At 37.5% G+C, this 16,864-nt stretch overlaps 1 protein-coding gene and 1 non-coding gene across 2 annotated transcripts in view; both read right to left on the bottom strand.

Annotated features, from left to right (window-relative positions):
- Window positions 1-16,864, bottom strand: part of LOC129771628 (serum response factor homolog) — a 561,989-nt gene that overhangs the window by 20,589 nt on the left and 524,536 nt on the right. The window lies entirely within an intron of this gene.
- LOC129772111 (U4 spliceosomal RNA) lies at window positions 7,727-7,862 on the bottom strand. Its single transcript, XR_008742569.1, has one exon. It is a non-coding gene; the product is annotated as a U4 spliceosomal RNA (small nuclear RNA).

The following is a 16,864-nucleotide window of genomic DNA, read 5'->3' as shown; positions in this document are numbered from 1 at the left end:
GCGAATCTTGACAGTATCGGGTCCATAAACTATACGATTTATCGGCCGCCTTCGTTGCAGTTATACCTCGCAGGTAGTAAAAACGTAAAATATGGCGAATTTCTTGCTCGGTGGACTCCATCTTTGACGCACTATAACTTGACACTGAAAAGGACAATCACAACACTCTCAAAACGACACTTGTAGCACAGATAGTCGTCTTTAAATAACCATATAGTATGACCCGATGCGATAAGTACAACACAAGATATGTATAAGTGTTGCCATATTTTGACAATCAGTGTCTTAGAATATCAACAAATATTCACGAGTAACGAATATAATTTTATTTCAGTGTAAATCACTTTTTTTCAGCTCGAAACACACTGCCCTCATTATATAGATGACAATAACAAACGAGTTCATTTTGTTCATATCGCTGATGCATGAACAAAATTGCTATAATGAATGAATGCGGCATAGAGTGGGGTTCATAACTTTATTTTTTTTCCAATTCGTTTATTTGTAATAAACGAAAATAAACATCAAAACATATTGATAAACAAAAGTTCATTTGCTCATATTCACTGGTTGCTTGGATCTGTCATTTTGATTTTCGTTTGGAGTATATAGGTTTTCGATGCAACCTAGCCCGAAAATATAAGCTTTCGAGCTAAACGAAGATGATTTTTTTCAACACTGTTGACAATATACGACATTTCTTTTTCCCCAACCCAATATTATTTTCATTCAAAATATAATGATTGCAAACTGCCCAAAAGTGCTAATCCGATGGAGTATCTTTCTTTCACGCCAACTTCAAATTTTAAGCGGTGAGTGTGAGTGTGAACATTGTTACAATACCCTTATACCCCCTCATTTCCTGAAGAAAATATGTCACCCTTCTAAACTCGAGTCGACCGCGAGTAATCGGTTTTCTGCATTATTAACATTAGAATTAAGGATAAATGTTAATTCCAGTAACAATACAGCTAGAAGTTGGCTCCTTTAAGCTTGTAAAAATAAACGATTTAGATAAAAAAAACTTCAAACAAAAAAAATGTTTCTCCGATAATGCGAATCGCATCGAAAAAGATAGATAATAAACGAAAGATAAGCAATATCATTGTCTTAGAATATCAGTAAATATTAATATTAAAAAAAATATAAATAAGTAACGAATCTGGTTCTAGTGTCGATTGACACTTTTTACTTGAAAAGAACACAAACTATATATACTATATTTATTCATATCGCAGGCTCATGCGCAGATTGGCTATTTGCTATATAGTGCTAAATGGCATTGAGTAATTAAGCTCAAAACTTCGTTGTTAATTATACTTTGGATGTAAAATGCAACAGATTGAAATTTATCGCAATCGATTCAAACAACGTTTCTGGTAGTGACTTTGAGTCCAACTCAAAAAAAAAAAAACAACTAAAAATCAGTGAGATATTTCACTTGAGGTTATTTGATTACATAAACTCGTAGTACTGAGTGTTGTCTCAACAAAACACATCATCATAATGTAAAATTACTATCAGACAATTTTTTTACCACTTGAAAAAGAACATGTTACTCTATTACATAGAGTTCATATTTAATAAGAAAAGATGATTTTCATTTTTAATTCTTACTTTAAAAATGTGTTTAAATCCATTATCATTTCTGCTCCACAAGTCGAATACACGAAGCTCAATGCCATCAACGCGAATAACAGCTGATATTCATTTCACCAAAATGAACTTCAGTTTTGACGTTTTCAATAATCAACATGAATATGACACTAGGTGGAAAAATATTTTAAAGAACAAAAGTTCATCTGCTCATATTCACTGGTTGGTTGATCTGTCATTTTGATTTTCATTTGGAATGTATAAACTTCCAATGGTTTTTTTACGGAAAATTTTATTCTGATGATGCAAAAAGAACGAAAAATGGGAAAAATCTGGATTATTTCAGTAAAACCAGGCAAAATTGAGTGTTTGTCAGGATATACGTTCCAAAAAAATTTGGGAAATCCAGAAAAATCAGGAAGGTTGGCATTTCTGCTCATGATGTATGGCTTGGTGGCGGTCTCGAAATGCTGCCTGTTTTCACTGATGCTGTTCTTGAACATAATACCGAAATGAATATCGGTATTCTAAAGGACCAAGAGCTTCCCTGGGTGAAGAAAAAACATAAGATCTCTTTATAGAGAAATTAATTTGACCACAAAGGGTTGAAGGAGTTGACAGTGGAATTAGAAAAAAAAATACCATAAATTTTCGCATTTTTCCTGCTGCACCCTGTAGGCTACTGATACCACCGAAGACCTTAAGGTAGCATTGTTACGGTACACTTTTTGTCTAGTCCGTGTTAGGGAAACGCCTTGCGGTATATATTAGGCTGTCAAAAAAGTCCTGCGGTATTTTTTTTTTTATTTTCATTTGTTCATAAAATTAGTTACAATCATCTGTTTTAAGTCAAATATGCGCCGTTTTGTTCGATGACTTGTTCCCAACGAGATGCCAACTTCATAATACCTCTGTTATAGAAGCTCGCTTCCTTATTGGCAAAAAACTCGGATAGCCAATTTTCACAGGCCTCTTTTGTGGCTAACTTCTGACTACCTAGCTCGTTCGCCATGGACAAAAACAGGTGGTAGTCACTTGGTGCAAGGTCCGGACTATACGGCGGATGCAAAAGAACCTCCCATCCCGGAGCTTCTGGCGCGTCACCAAAGAAGTGTGTGGCCTGGCGTTGTCATGATGGAAGACAATGCGGCCTCTGTTTATCAAAGATGGCCTCTTCTTCATGAGTGCTACCTTCAAGCGGTCCAGTTTGTTGGCAGTACAGGTCCGAATTGAGCGTTTGGCCATAGGGAAGCAGCTCATAATAGATTATTCCTAGACAATCCCACCAAACACACAGCAGAACCTTCCTGGTCGTTAATGAGGGCTTGGTCACCGTCTGAGCCGCTTCAGCGGGCTTCGACCACGACCGTTTGCGCTTCACGTTGTCGTAAGTGACCCACTTTTCATCGCCAGTCACCATCCGCTTCAGAAACGGGTCGATTTTGTTGCGATTCAGCAGCGATTCACATGCGTCGATACGGTCAAAGATGTTTTTTTGCGTCAACGTGTGTGGCACCCATACATCGAGCTTCTTTGTGAATCCAAGCTTCTTCAAATGGTTATAAAGGTTTGATGACTTATCCCCAGCTCTTGGCCGATGCTACGGCTGCTACTATGCCGGTCTTTCTCGGCTAATTCAGCGATTTTGTCGCAATTTTCGACGACAGGCCTTCCGGAGCGTGGCGCATCTTCGACGACCTCTACACCAGAACGAAAACGTTGAAACCATCGTTGTGCGGTGGAAATGGAAACTGTATCGGGTCCATAAACTTCACAAATTTTATTGGCAGCTTGAGATGCATTTTTGTCTTTGTCATAGTAGTACTGTAAAATATGTCGGATTTTCTCTTTATTTTGCTCCATATTTGCGACACTATAACTCACGAACGACTTAACCAAACAAAACACTATCAAGGTCTATATTATAGCGCGTAAAAATACCTTTCCAACAAGCTATAGTATGACTCGATACAATGAACACAACTCGAACTACGCGCTTACAACGACACCTCGCGGAAATACCGCAGGACTTTTTTGACAGCCTAATATATAAATGTATGATAAATTAGAAGCTCTGATTTCGATGCTGTTCAGAAAAAAATTACTTTCGAAAAAATTGATAATTTTCTATATAGTAATAGATTAAAACTTGAAATCTAATGTTGACTTAATTTTACCGCACAAAACATCGTCCAACTGTATTCCCGCCCGGTCACGTTTATTCGGATGAAGTCCAATTTCGTCGATTTGTTGCTGTCTCTGTGTCCAACGCCGTTACAACTTCGCCGGCCTCTTGTGTAAAATTAATCTATTAATTATTTGTACCAGGAATCGCACAGCCTCCGAGACTGGTTGGCATCAAAACGGAACGTCCGAGGGTCCATCTGAAGAGATCATTGTTGAGAGCTGAGGGGTGGTGGGATAACGCGTTTTCGCTATGAAATATGCGTTGATTTTTCTCACACATGTAGACATTCCGTTCGTGGCCTTGTTTATAGCTGTTCACACCAAGGATACGGAGTTGTTACGTTTATTTTCACATCTGGATCCACGGGATCAACGGTGTCTGCGGACGCAACGAAAACCTTTCACCCACAGAAAGGACTCATCAAGGATTCTGCTCATCTTCGGACTCGCTCACATTCCGAGCAACATCTCAATTATGGTGCCACCCAAAAATTCACAGCAAGAGATATATGTTCTGGCGAGATGGGTGGTCTCGGCTGCTGTTGCGCGATGATCGCAGCGCATTTGTGATGCTCCCAAACCCAGCGGGATGTGATGAAGTGCTGCGCGAACTAAGTGCATTCCTGTGCCTGTGGCTCCCACTGCACACTGGGAGAAAACTCCCAGCGGGATACGATGTCACCGCGATCAACGTCGGCGACGGACGATGGCTTGTCGTCGCGATGTCAACGAATTTTGTTCCAGCGGCGCTGGGGACGTTGCCCGTTGGGCTTTGTTTTTTTTCGACCACGTTCACGTTGGAACATTAATTGTAATGATACTTGTTACGATTTTTAGTGTTTTTGATTGGTTCTTTAAAATTTTCAAAAATATGAATAAGGCGAAATGCAATTTATGTAATATTTTGTAACTAGACATTAGTTTAAAAATACGGTTTATTCATATGACATAATTTGTATTTTCTCCTGAGAATCTTATCAGGTTATTCATGATAGTGTTCTATCAAACCTAAAGATCATATTTTTGCAGTTGATGTTCAAATAAACTTTGACTGTACCGGAGTCACCGGAAGAATCAGCGGTGGTCAATCTTGTAAACAGAAATTCGAGAGACTGAACGAAATTGGTTATCTTCAAACGTAGATGAGACGCAAGCAATTTATATCAATCGTAATAGCAGAAGTTTTTCGCATATTCGTTTTCATTAAGGATAGACTCGTTGAATATTTTGGCAATGTAACTAGTCTTGTCTATCGTAAAAACTCAAAATAACCTAGGATATGCATATACCCTATGATCAGACTGTACCGGGAATTTTAAAATTAAACAAAATAGAGTTAAATTTCAGGCAAATTTATTTGATCTCCTTCAAAGTATGATCCATCTGAAGCAACACACATGTGCCAACGCTTGACCCAGTCCTCCACGCATCCCTGGTAGTCCGACGAAGGAATGGCCTTTAGTTCCCTTGTCGCATTTTCTTTGATCTCCTCGATCGACTGAAATCTCTTTTCACGAAGTGCCAACTTCAACTTGGGGAACAAAAAAAAAAGTCGCACGTGGCCATATCAGGTGAATATGGTGCTTGCTCGATGGTATTTACTTGATGTTTGCTGAATTTATTCAGTACAATTCGGGCTCATTTATCCCTTCCTTCTCCTGAAGAAAATATGTCACCCTTCTAAACTCGTTCCATATGCAATACCAAGTTCACTAGACAAGCTAGCATGTTGATTTTCAAGCACTTTCTTCACGTTTTCATCGGTGTTCGACGTCGATGGACGTACCGAACGAGGCCGATCTTCCAGCACTGTACGATCACTTTTAAAGCCTTTATACCACTCGTATGCTCTTGTTTTAGATAGAGCACATTCGCAAAATGCTTTTCGCAACATTGATGATTTCGTTCGCAACACAAAATTTCAAACAAACTCTTTGTTCAATAAAATTATCCATGGTAAAATGCGACAATTGGAAAAATGTGACTGATGTAAACAAACGCCAGGCAGAAGCCAATGATCGGATGGCACTAAAACCTGACGATATGCGTCTTAAGGTCGTGCCAATATAAGAAAAAAATAAACCGATTCCCGAATGCACGATACGTTTAAATAAAAAAAATCTGGTACCTTCTGATCTGAAAAAATTATGGATGGGTAAGATCCCTAGGCCTAAAAACCAAGTTTGGGATAAAAACTTGGTTTTTAGGCCTTATAAAACCTTTTCAGGGTGACCGAAACATTCTACTAAACAGCAATTCCAAATGAAATCGACAAATGACAAAACATGAGTATTTTTAATTCGAATGAAAGTGTGTATTCCGTTTGGGTTAGAGTTTTCCACAGCAATTGGGAATTTTTTTACTCAAGCGTAACTTTTGAAAAGGGCGTATCGATTTGAGTAAGATAAATCTTTGATAATTTATATCTCAAAAACTATTAGTCGTACCGAAATAGTGTGTTAGAAAGAGTTATAGAGTATTGTTGGCTTAATTTGAAAAAAATATACACTGAGAAGAAAAATTAGTACTCTTTTTTTATTTACAAAATGAAATTTTAATTTGCGATATTCAAAAATATGTTTTTTTTCATATTTTTTCAATTTTTTCATATAAAATAGAAGTCATGTAGAAAATTTGAAAAATGATGTGATGTGATTTAAAACAAGAAAGGTCAATTATCAAATTATCAATCTCCTTCTAAATGCAACCATTCTCGAGATCTTTCGTCGATCTTTCTGAATTTATGTTGTTCAATTCTCCAAAGACAAGTCCATTCATTTTGAGTGGCAGCCAAATTGAATTTTTGATATTATGGAATACGCATAACTATAATGGCAATATAGATAAAGGTGTGTACTAAATTTAAGAGCGAATAATTAAAACGATCTTTCATTTGATACCCCATATGCGTGAGTTGTATGAAAACTTTGTGACTGCGGCCTTCTTGGATTTGAATTTTTTCATGTTCTACTAGACAAGCCCTTTCATTTGATACTCATTTTGAAGAGGTTTTTAGGAAATATGTAGTCCACCGCTCTGTAGCATATGCTATTTTATAATGATTTATCTTGTGTTAATAAGAACTTATAGATTTTATTCAAATATTCGTTATCCAGCTGAGTAGCACATATTGGCCGGATAGGCCGGATAACGAATAGTTACCGGATATCCCTTTCATCTTTAGGATATACACACTGTTGGGTAGCTGGTTCGATGCCAGTACGCAGGACCCCATCCTGCGTTTCGTCGACCTGGGACTGTCGCGGGTTTCCTTCCTGGGTTTATAATTTGGGGGGTGAGTAACCACCAAATAAACACAGCACCAACTTGAATATACAATACTGTCTGTTTATTTATAATTCACAACTCATATATTTACAATTCATTCCCATTTATATTATTTACAGGTAATTTCAATTGGACATAAATAATTCGACCGTTCCAATGGCCGTTTTCTTCCAACTCTATTTCTATAAACCTTCTCCTATTTTGTCTTCCTTTGTTCCTTTTTTCCTTCCTTTCTGAATGATTATTTTGTACACCTTTCTCCTATCTCTTTCTTGTTATCTCGTTTAGTTTTGTTTTGGTTTGCTTGCTGTATTGGTGATTTGTTTTGGTCGAATTGAGACCATGCAGCAAATTATGAAAGTGGAGGTTGGCCAATGCGAAAGATCTCCTTCTCTATTCAGTAATCGACACACATTTTCAAAATTAAAATTTTGAAAAAAGATTAATTTTTATATATTGAAAATTTATTCTATGTAATAAAAAATAGAGATGAAACGGATATCCGGTAACTATTTGGTTTGCTATTGCTGCCGGATATCGGATAATGACTCACTATCCGAACTCTTTATTACCTAATTACTCTTACTCGACCAATATTATAATTTTCTCAATACACTCACACTTACTTACTTACTTAAATCTACTTATTATAATTAATATAAACCATTATCAGAAAAAAAACTGTTCCAAATTCCTTGTAGAGAACATGATACGCTTTTAAATAGGATTTTTTTTTCAACTGGCAATAATCGCACCTCGGTAAAACCTCATTGGTTACGATGCGCAAAGCTAAATAGGATATTTACTCCAAACGAAAAGTTGAATATTCGTTCAAATTTTTTGTTTTGAAATGCGTTCATTTCATTTCATGTCGTTTCTCTTCATTTTTTTATTTGCTAAGAAAGAGCCGAATATCCGGATATCCTGCCTCGAAACTGGCCGGTAGCCGGCCAAACCACTATCCGTTTCATCACTAATAAAAAACACGTCGAGATCTATATTTGATAGTGATTCAATGTTATAATACAGCCATTCCATGCCAAACAGAAAATTGATAGTTTTGTTCTCTATCGTAAAATATTAGACTCTTATTTTTTATTTATTTTTATTAGGGCGCCTATTTCTATTTTAGGGTAGTCCGAAAAACAAACTTTCCTCTTTTTATCCAAAAATGTTTTTTTTTTCAATAATTCATAAGTCACGAACTACTGAACCGATTCAGATGATCGACATATAAAATTAAAGCCAATTAAATAGTATTTTCAGATTTGCCGAAAATTTGTTTTCGTAATTGCTGATAGAATTTGTTTTTTTTATAGTTTACATGGTCTCGGAACCAAGGGCGCTAAATTTTTTTATATTGCATCTTGAAAGCTGAGGTTTTTTTTTCATGACATATCCAAAAATCAGCGATTTGTTTTTTCCGTTTTTGAGTTATAATTTTACAAATTCAATAGATGGTTCAAGAAATCATTTCTCTCGTTTTCCAAAAAATTATAATCGACATATCAAATTGAAACTAATGAGCTAGTCTTTTTTGAAAAAAGATTGCACTTTCGAATAAAATCGATGGGTTGTATCCGTGACACGACCGCTTAGGACGAAGGACTACGCAATCTTTTTTTTTTTTAATTTGTTGGTTTATCATTTTGGATATTATTTGCGAATACGTCGAAATTTCATACATAAATGTTTAGTGAAATCTTCCGGGGATCCTGAAAAGGTTTAATGGCTGGCATGATTTTGTAGAATCATTTCGAGAAGCAACGATTCTTCCTTGCCTTTGCGAGGACAATACACTAATTGATCATGTGTCGCAATTTGTTTCTTTATATCAATGCACGCATTCCACTGAGTATTTAACGAGAGGCATCTTCCGTGCATCGCCATTCAACAAGCATCAAACACGCGTCAAACAGATGTACACAGTTGCAGCGATAAAAATGAAACATCGCGATTATGAAAAATCGTTTTTCGACTCTCGGTCAAGCCCATCATCAAAGCTAGGAGCTTGTTGCATTAATTGCATCAGAGCGCACGAGAGCAAATACGAATGGCAACTAAAAATATCGAAGGTGTGCTATTCACATGTACAGGATATGAACAAGTTCTAAATTTCGCGCAACGAAAACAAGCAAAACACAAAAAGCCAAACACTGATGACTAGAACCGACCTTCATGTGAAATATTTGGTAGCGTTCACAGCTCGAGGGGAGACATAAAACACAAAACGAGTAGAATAAGAATTTTCCTTGAATTCGAATTTTGCTTGAATTTTCCTCAGAGGAGATGCAATACTTATACGCTAGCGACAGTTTACTTAATATGCGAAGGTGGAGTTTACTTCGCAAATATTTTCTTCTCGCCATCCCCCTTCGTTTTTTTTCTATTCGGCTGCATAAGTTGCCCGTTATTGACAGCTCTATTCGGGAAAGCACACAAATGGACAGAACAAATGTATGGGGAAATGGAAATGCTGCCAATTTCCACCAATTTAAACCATATACAGACTATGGGATTGCAATGTATAGCATATAAAACAAATCTTAGAAAATTTCCGATTCGATTGGTATGCAAATCGTTAAAATCCGTTCGCAGCAAAAATAGTTATTAACGTTGACTTTATTTCATAAAAACGTGACCTGTTTTCTGATTTGGCGCCCTCAATGCAAGACGTAGTCCTGCGTCAAACATTGATCGCATAGATCTACTCCACTCACATAGGAATATCTAACGAAGACTGCAAACATGTTATATTTGAAAAAACATAACCCAAAAACGAAAGAAAACACCTTTCTGATTTTCGGGTATGTTATGTAAGAAAACCTCAGATTTCAAGAATTTTTGTTTTAAAAATAGCGCTCGTTGTCTGAATGAGTGAAGAACGAATAATTACGAATATAAAATCCATTAATTTTCCGCAAGTGTAAGAAGTCGTGCACAAATTACGTAAAGCGTGAAGAGGGGTGGGGGTCTGAGGGGTCGAGTTTGCGTTGCTTACTGTGTATTAGAGATAGCAAATAGCGTTACGTAGGGTGAGAGGTCCAAAATCCTGATTTTTGGCGGCACGATGCCTAAGATGTTCTCGAAAAGACTAGCTACTTGGATTTAATTTGATATGTCGATCATTAGAATCGGCTCAGTTGTTTAAAAGTTATGAATTTTTGAAAAAAGAAGTGCACCCGTGGCCGAGTGGTTAGCGTCTCACATTGTCATGCCGGGTGTTCGGGTTCGATTCCCGTTCTGGCCGGAGGATTTTTCGTCAAAGAAATTTCCTTCGACTTGCACTGTGGTCACGTGTATTCAAGAGCTTGCCCCTCGGAATACATTCAAGGCGTGTTATTTGGCTTAAGAAATCTCAACTAAGTATTAATAACTGACGCTAATTAATGCATACGTTGAGACGGCAAAAGTTCCACAGGGAACGTTAACGCCATTCAAGAAGAAGAATTTTTGAAAAAAGTAATTGTAATCAAGTAATCACCTGATGTATGTCTTACTTCCCGACGGGAAAGAAAATTGTGAATTATCGTACTAGTACGACGAAACATGGCAATTTTCACGAAAAATCAAACGCATTCGCTCAGCAACTCATAGAAAACGCGATTACTGTCAATGGAATACGGTGCAAAGACATGATAAACCATTTTAATGGTCAGAATTTTAGATTTTTTTTCGAGTTGAAAGGCAATCAAGTAATTTTCCATCTCAACGGTCTAGTCCGATCTAGATTACATCAGTGAAATACCTTTTGATTAAAAATCACACAGTCTCTTATGTATTCAAGGTTATTAATGCCCTAGAACGATTAAACATCATGTTTTGCATTCCATCCCCACAGCAAACAGTATCATCAGCTTCGTTTATTCAAGAACATGTTATACCAGCACCGTTTGCCAGCACTAATAGTTACAATTCATACATTTATCGAGCCATATTTCAACAGCGATCCATTGCAGTTGATCAATTCAGCCGTCATCGGTTCGTTAACATGATATGCAAAGTGCATATCTTATTACTGTCCTGCCTGTCATGTGTCCTGTTGGTAATACTCGTCAAAAGCATAACGTTAGCCACTCACTGAGTTGTGCATTATATGCATGCACTTCTGGTCGCTAACTGGTGCGTGCAGATTTGCGCCATTAAACCCACCTCGCAGTCATTCAGCGATCCGTTCTCGTGAGACATAATTGGGAAGGAGGAAAACCTATCGAATTCAAATTCCCTCCCCCGGAGTGGTTTCCCCTCACGAATCCATCACATGCTGTCTTCTATCGTGGTTCCGCGTCGCATTATTTGTTTATTCATTTGTCAAAAGGTGGTACGGCTTCATATTTGGATGCAGTTCACCTGTGTGCCTTCTACTCTCGTGCCCTGTTAACACACGATCAAAAAATATAAACAAAAACTGAGCATATCGCAAGCTTTGAAGCGAAACACTACGGGTATTAACGGAGCAACACAAAACTGTTTTCTCGTTTTTCCCCTTCTCCCTTTCCAGTCGTGCCAATGTAAATTGATCGATTTCGATTTCGATCTAGATTTCCTCACTGAATTGTATGCAAATCGCCAACTTTTCGCTGAGAGCACGCGGAATTTAAGACTCGTAAAATGCACACAATTCAAACATACACACAATCGGAGCAGGAGGAGAGAACAACCTGCCACATATCGGGGACATTTCCAGAAAACCACAAAACTAACCGTTCCAAATCAGCTCCGCCACTGCTGGATGGTACGACGCGGCGAAGGAGGAAGAGAGATGCGATACCGGGCTTTACGAACCACGTTGCGGGGGATGCGTTGGCCTGGTACAACTCTAACCGCGTTCCGTTGCAAACCAAGTCTGCCCGTATCTTATCATGTCACGAAAAATGTCGAACTCGGGTACCTGTGTAAGACGTATAACATCGCGCATAAAATGATAGGTTTAAAGTTTCGATCTGAGCATCATGCATGTTATATAAATGGTAAATTGAGTTTGTTTCTGCCTTCTGAGCTTCTTTCGCCGTTTGTAGAACATTGGGAAGAATTTGTTCGATCGATGGGCAAACAATATTTGCATTCATTTCCATTATTTCCATCACGGATAGGGATAGTCCCTGTGTGCTATTGCTACGGTAGCACCGAGAGAGTAGCATCATTATCCTTTCCCAACGATGTCGACGGCGACTCATCTCGTTCAGAAAACAATCATTAGTGATGTCCCGTCGTTGTCGTCGTCCATCGTTTCGCGGATTGTACAAGCGAAGACAAAATGTCAAAACTAATGAAAACATTATGCGCATCTGCTGTAATATCGACAAAACAAAAGTATCGCATTAAAAAATGTAAGCAGAACTGTCCCACTCCTCCACCCCGTGTCGCCAGTCATAGCTGGGTGGACGTTCGTCGATCGTCGATCACACCGAGATAAGATTTATTGCCCCGATGGACGGTTAATTTAACGTAAGAATAACGCATAATGTTCCCTCCAAAAGTGGACATTGGCAATCATCGGCTCGTTCCGGCGATCTCTGCGATGCGAAGGACAATAAATTACGCTACGAGAGTGATTATTGGTTTCACCGGAGGTAGTCTAATTTAGAAATTTATTGCTGACTTGTTGAACATGACGGGGAAATCAAATACTCTGTTGAAACGGTCCCGCGTGAAGGTATAGGTTGAAGAAATTTCAAGTTTTTTAGCTACAATGTATCTCAGCCAGATTTTATTTGTTAGGAAGCGGGAAAACATCATTTTTTTGCAAAAATGTGCAATTTTGATTCATCGAGTCCCCATTTTGAGTCTGATAGACAATCAACAACTCTCTCAGGTCGATCGATTGTTTTACAATCACACGGTTAGAACGATTTTACCTAACTTCATAACATGTAATATGAACTTTATTTGTAACTGTCAGAGTTCCCCTTGACATTGCTATGAAATTTACCCTAACCATCGATCTCCATTTATTATTTTGACGTAGGACTACGTCTTTCTTTTATATACCGGGGTGTAAAATCAAACTTTCGAAAATGAAAGCGTTACGCCGGAGAACGAGATTTTGGGCGTTAATAGCTCCTAAACAACTAAACGAAATAGTATGATAAACACTTCCTTCGAAAGATAAAATGTCTACTCGTTATATGCTTATTACTTTTTGATCAAAAAGTTTGTTTCAATAGCCCTAAAATTGCTTTCAAAACAGGCTATTGAAATCACACCAATCGATATATAAGCGGAAATCCACTCAGTCATAATTGCGCAACGATTGAGGTACGAGCGCTAGAATGGATTGACGTTTCCCTAACATAGACTTTAAAACCATGGAACCAGCGGAAGTCGGCATTGCAAAATAGATGTAAGCAGTGGATACTTTTGTACTCGCTTGCGTATCTGGAAATTGGAATGTTTCCCTAACACAGACTTCGAAACCATGGAGCCTGAGGGAAATCTACATTGCAAAACTGATTCAAGCTACGGGTACTTTTGTACTCGCTTGCGTTTCTAGAAATCGGAATGTTTTCCTAACACAGGCTTCAAAACCATGGAGCCAGGGGTAGTTGGCATAGTAAATTAGATAGATGCAAGCAGCGGGTACTTTTGTACTCTTTTGCGTTTCTGCAAATTTGAATGTTTCCCTTACACAGACTTCAAAATCATGAAGCCTGGGGAAATCGGCATTGCAAAATATATGTGACCGGCGGGTACTTTTGTACTCGTTTGCGTTTCTGCAAATCAGAATGTTTCCCTATCATAGATTTCAAAACCATGGAGGGGAAATTGGCATAGCGAATTAGGTTCAAGCAGCGGGTACTATTGTACTCGGATTGACTATGGATTTGATATGATATGATACGGTGTAGCGGATATGATCGAAGTGGATATTATATTACATATCGAAGAAATCACATTTATAAAAGTAGCGTTATAAAATTATTTGTTTACGAATGCTGCAATCGATCGTCGTTATTGGGAAGTTGGAATTGTTGGGAAGGGGGTCTTATTTTCGCTGTGTTATTCCGAGGAGGAATCCATTCCTTCTCAAGCGTTAATAATCCTGCTCCGGATCAACGACGATTCCAATTGTCGGGGCTTGGGGAGTGGGTACTATTTGTGCTGGGTATTTCCGATGAGGGATCGATTCCCCCTTTGAACTTTAATAATTCTTTTCCGGCTAAACGAAGTGCTATGATAAACACTTTATTCGAAAGATGAAACGTCTAAGATTTATATGCTTGTTACTTCTTGATCGCTAAGTCAACGTTAGTCCTACGTCCACCTTGCGGTTATATCAAAGATATAACCCACTTCTAGTTTTTTGAATTAACTAGCTGACCCGACAAACTTCGTCCTACCCAAAATTAATTTTGACATAGGACTATTAGGCGTTAGCTCATAATGTGAGTTTATGCGTAAAAAGAATTATTCTCTATTTACCGATAATAGGCATTCATTTTATATTATATTGTATGTTGTCCAATCAAATTGTGCTCAATTCATGTTCTTATCGTGTAGGTCTGACTACTAACAATTTGTGTAATTGTGGTTCAGGATGTCATAATATCGAGTATGTTGTTTGGTTAGACGAAGAAGTTAGAAGATTGAAAGAGCATACCCACGTAAATTAGATTATGATAGCTTGAGCAGTCGCGATCTTACAGGGCTATAAAGTTATTACAAACAATGTTTCGGACAACGTGGTAATGAAGGAGATAATGCTATTTTTATCTATAATATATTTTTGTAGTCATAGATTGATTTGACTCAGGCTTATATTTATGTAGGTCTTAAATATTTAGACTTGTGTTTAAAAATGATATATGATGACTCTTTGTCTTCTTCTGCATGATTGAATAGACAGAAGAAAAGGGTAGTAATGGCTTTAATGGTATTTTTGTGTACATTTTTGAACAGAATGCGGTACCGAATTCTACCACGGTTTTTCCAGGGCATCCATTTGATGTATCAAAAGAGAAAATAATACAGATTTTGAACAATGAAAATCTGAGCTTGAGCTTGGGTAGACTACAGATTTTGAACAATGAAAAACTCAATTTAAATGCAATTACTACACACAATCACAGTCCTATGTCAAGATCCCGTCCGTGCCCTTAGGCTCAGATCCATCAACTTTTTTGATATGAATTCTTTCGAACATTCACGTTTTCTTACTTATCGAACGATTGTGGGTTCAATCGCCGAACTCGCTTTTGATTGATTTTCTAATTAGCCATTTACAATTTTCTTTTATTATGATTTATAAATTTACTTCTAGATACCAAAACTCGTCATTGCAATATAAAATTTCGCTCAAGATTCATGACTTACTTGCAAATTACATGTTTCCCCGTTAAATGGAATACATGTTTGATACAGAAAAGTATATTTTCATTCATAATTATTATCTTCAAAGCGCGTTATTCTAGCTGAGAATTGATTACCTATTTCGCTTCACACCAACGGAACACGAATCGTAACATGGTCGGTGTTAAGTCAGAGGCCAAATTCAAAATTTCGAGTTATTGATTACATTTGCTTAAGCATTATGTAAGCTACATACAACATTTATCAGATTTGAAAAATCACGCGAACAGCAGGAATAACGAATCGAAATTGTTGTGTTTGATTAACGAAAACCCCTTACAGTATGCAGTCAGAGTATATTGTATATTGAATTTGAACAATTTCTGAGCGCTGAATTCAAACCGACAAAACATTTTCTTGAAGCTAATAGGTACCGTGTTGAAATGTGCTGGATCCCGTTAGTGTAAAATGTGCACAGTCTGAGTATATTAAAAAATAAACTTGGTCCACTCTGACTGAACAGATTAGTGGAAAATGCTGGTCTTCAGTGTGAATGTTCGCAAAATGTACTATTTCAGAGTGCGATTTAGACTGTAACGATGACAATGAATTCGAATTTAACGAATCTATTGACGAATACTATTTAAGATGATTGAAAATGTGAAGTTTATGCTTTAACATGTTTGCCGTGTAATTCATGCCTGTAATAGATGGCAGAGACTATTATGCTGAACGCAACCAAATGTTTACGCAGTTCCATCCTCACACCCCTTCTCGTTCTAATTTACATGACAGAATGGCACACTTTGACTCACAACTGTTAAATAATTTCGAAATTGTTCTGTCATAGTGAACAAGTCTTAAAAAATGCTTCATTTGGTTCAGCCAGAGTGGACCATGTACGTATAGGCAGCCAAATAACTGCCTTTTTTGGCATGATACTTTTTTCAATTATTATACGTCAAAGTATTGCCAGAGAGCAGCTGACATTTCTGAGAACAATATTGAACGAAAAAATTAAATACTTTGAAAATTGCAGAGCACTAAACTTCAAGTTCGTTTCTCTCTAAATCATGAAAATGTCACCGATCTGAACTTAACGTTTACCATATGGGAACTCAATTTTTCGAATTTTCCGAAAGTTTTCCTATTTTTGATCTACGGGAGGAGACGAATACAACAAAATAAAGACAGCTCAAATCGGACGATTTCCTCCTCGCGTTTATATTTGGCCTTACTTATATACCAAAGGAAAAATTATGGTCATAACGAAATAACCAGTGGCGAGGTCTTGTTTAATGGTTGATTAATGTTCATGCAATATCCGTTTTGTCCTTTCAGAACGGCTGAGGAATTTTCGTCAAAGAAACACTTTTGACTTGCACTTGTAACTCAGAATACACCAAAGCCGTATTGCTTAACATAGAAACCTCAGCTGAGCCGGGGAAAGTCGGGAAAAACGGACAGAGTGGGAAAGGCGAACACTAGGGTGCCAATGAATGTA

The sequence above is a fragment of the Toxorhynchites rutilus genome, chromosome 2 (assembly GCF_029784135.1).
Source record: "Toxorhynchites rutilus septentrionalis strain SRP chromosome 2, ASM2978413v1, whole genome shotgun sequence".
Lineage (NCBI taxonomy): Eukaryota > Metazoa > Arthropoda > Insecta > Diptera > Culicidae > Toxorhynchites > Toxorhynchites rutilus.
Note: the sequence above shows the minus strand (reverse complement) of the source record. Positions and strands in the feature narration are given on the sequence as shown.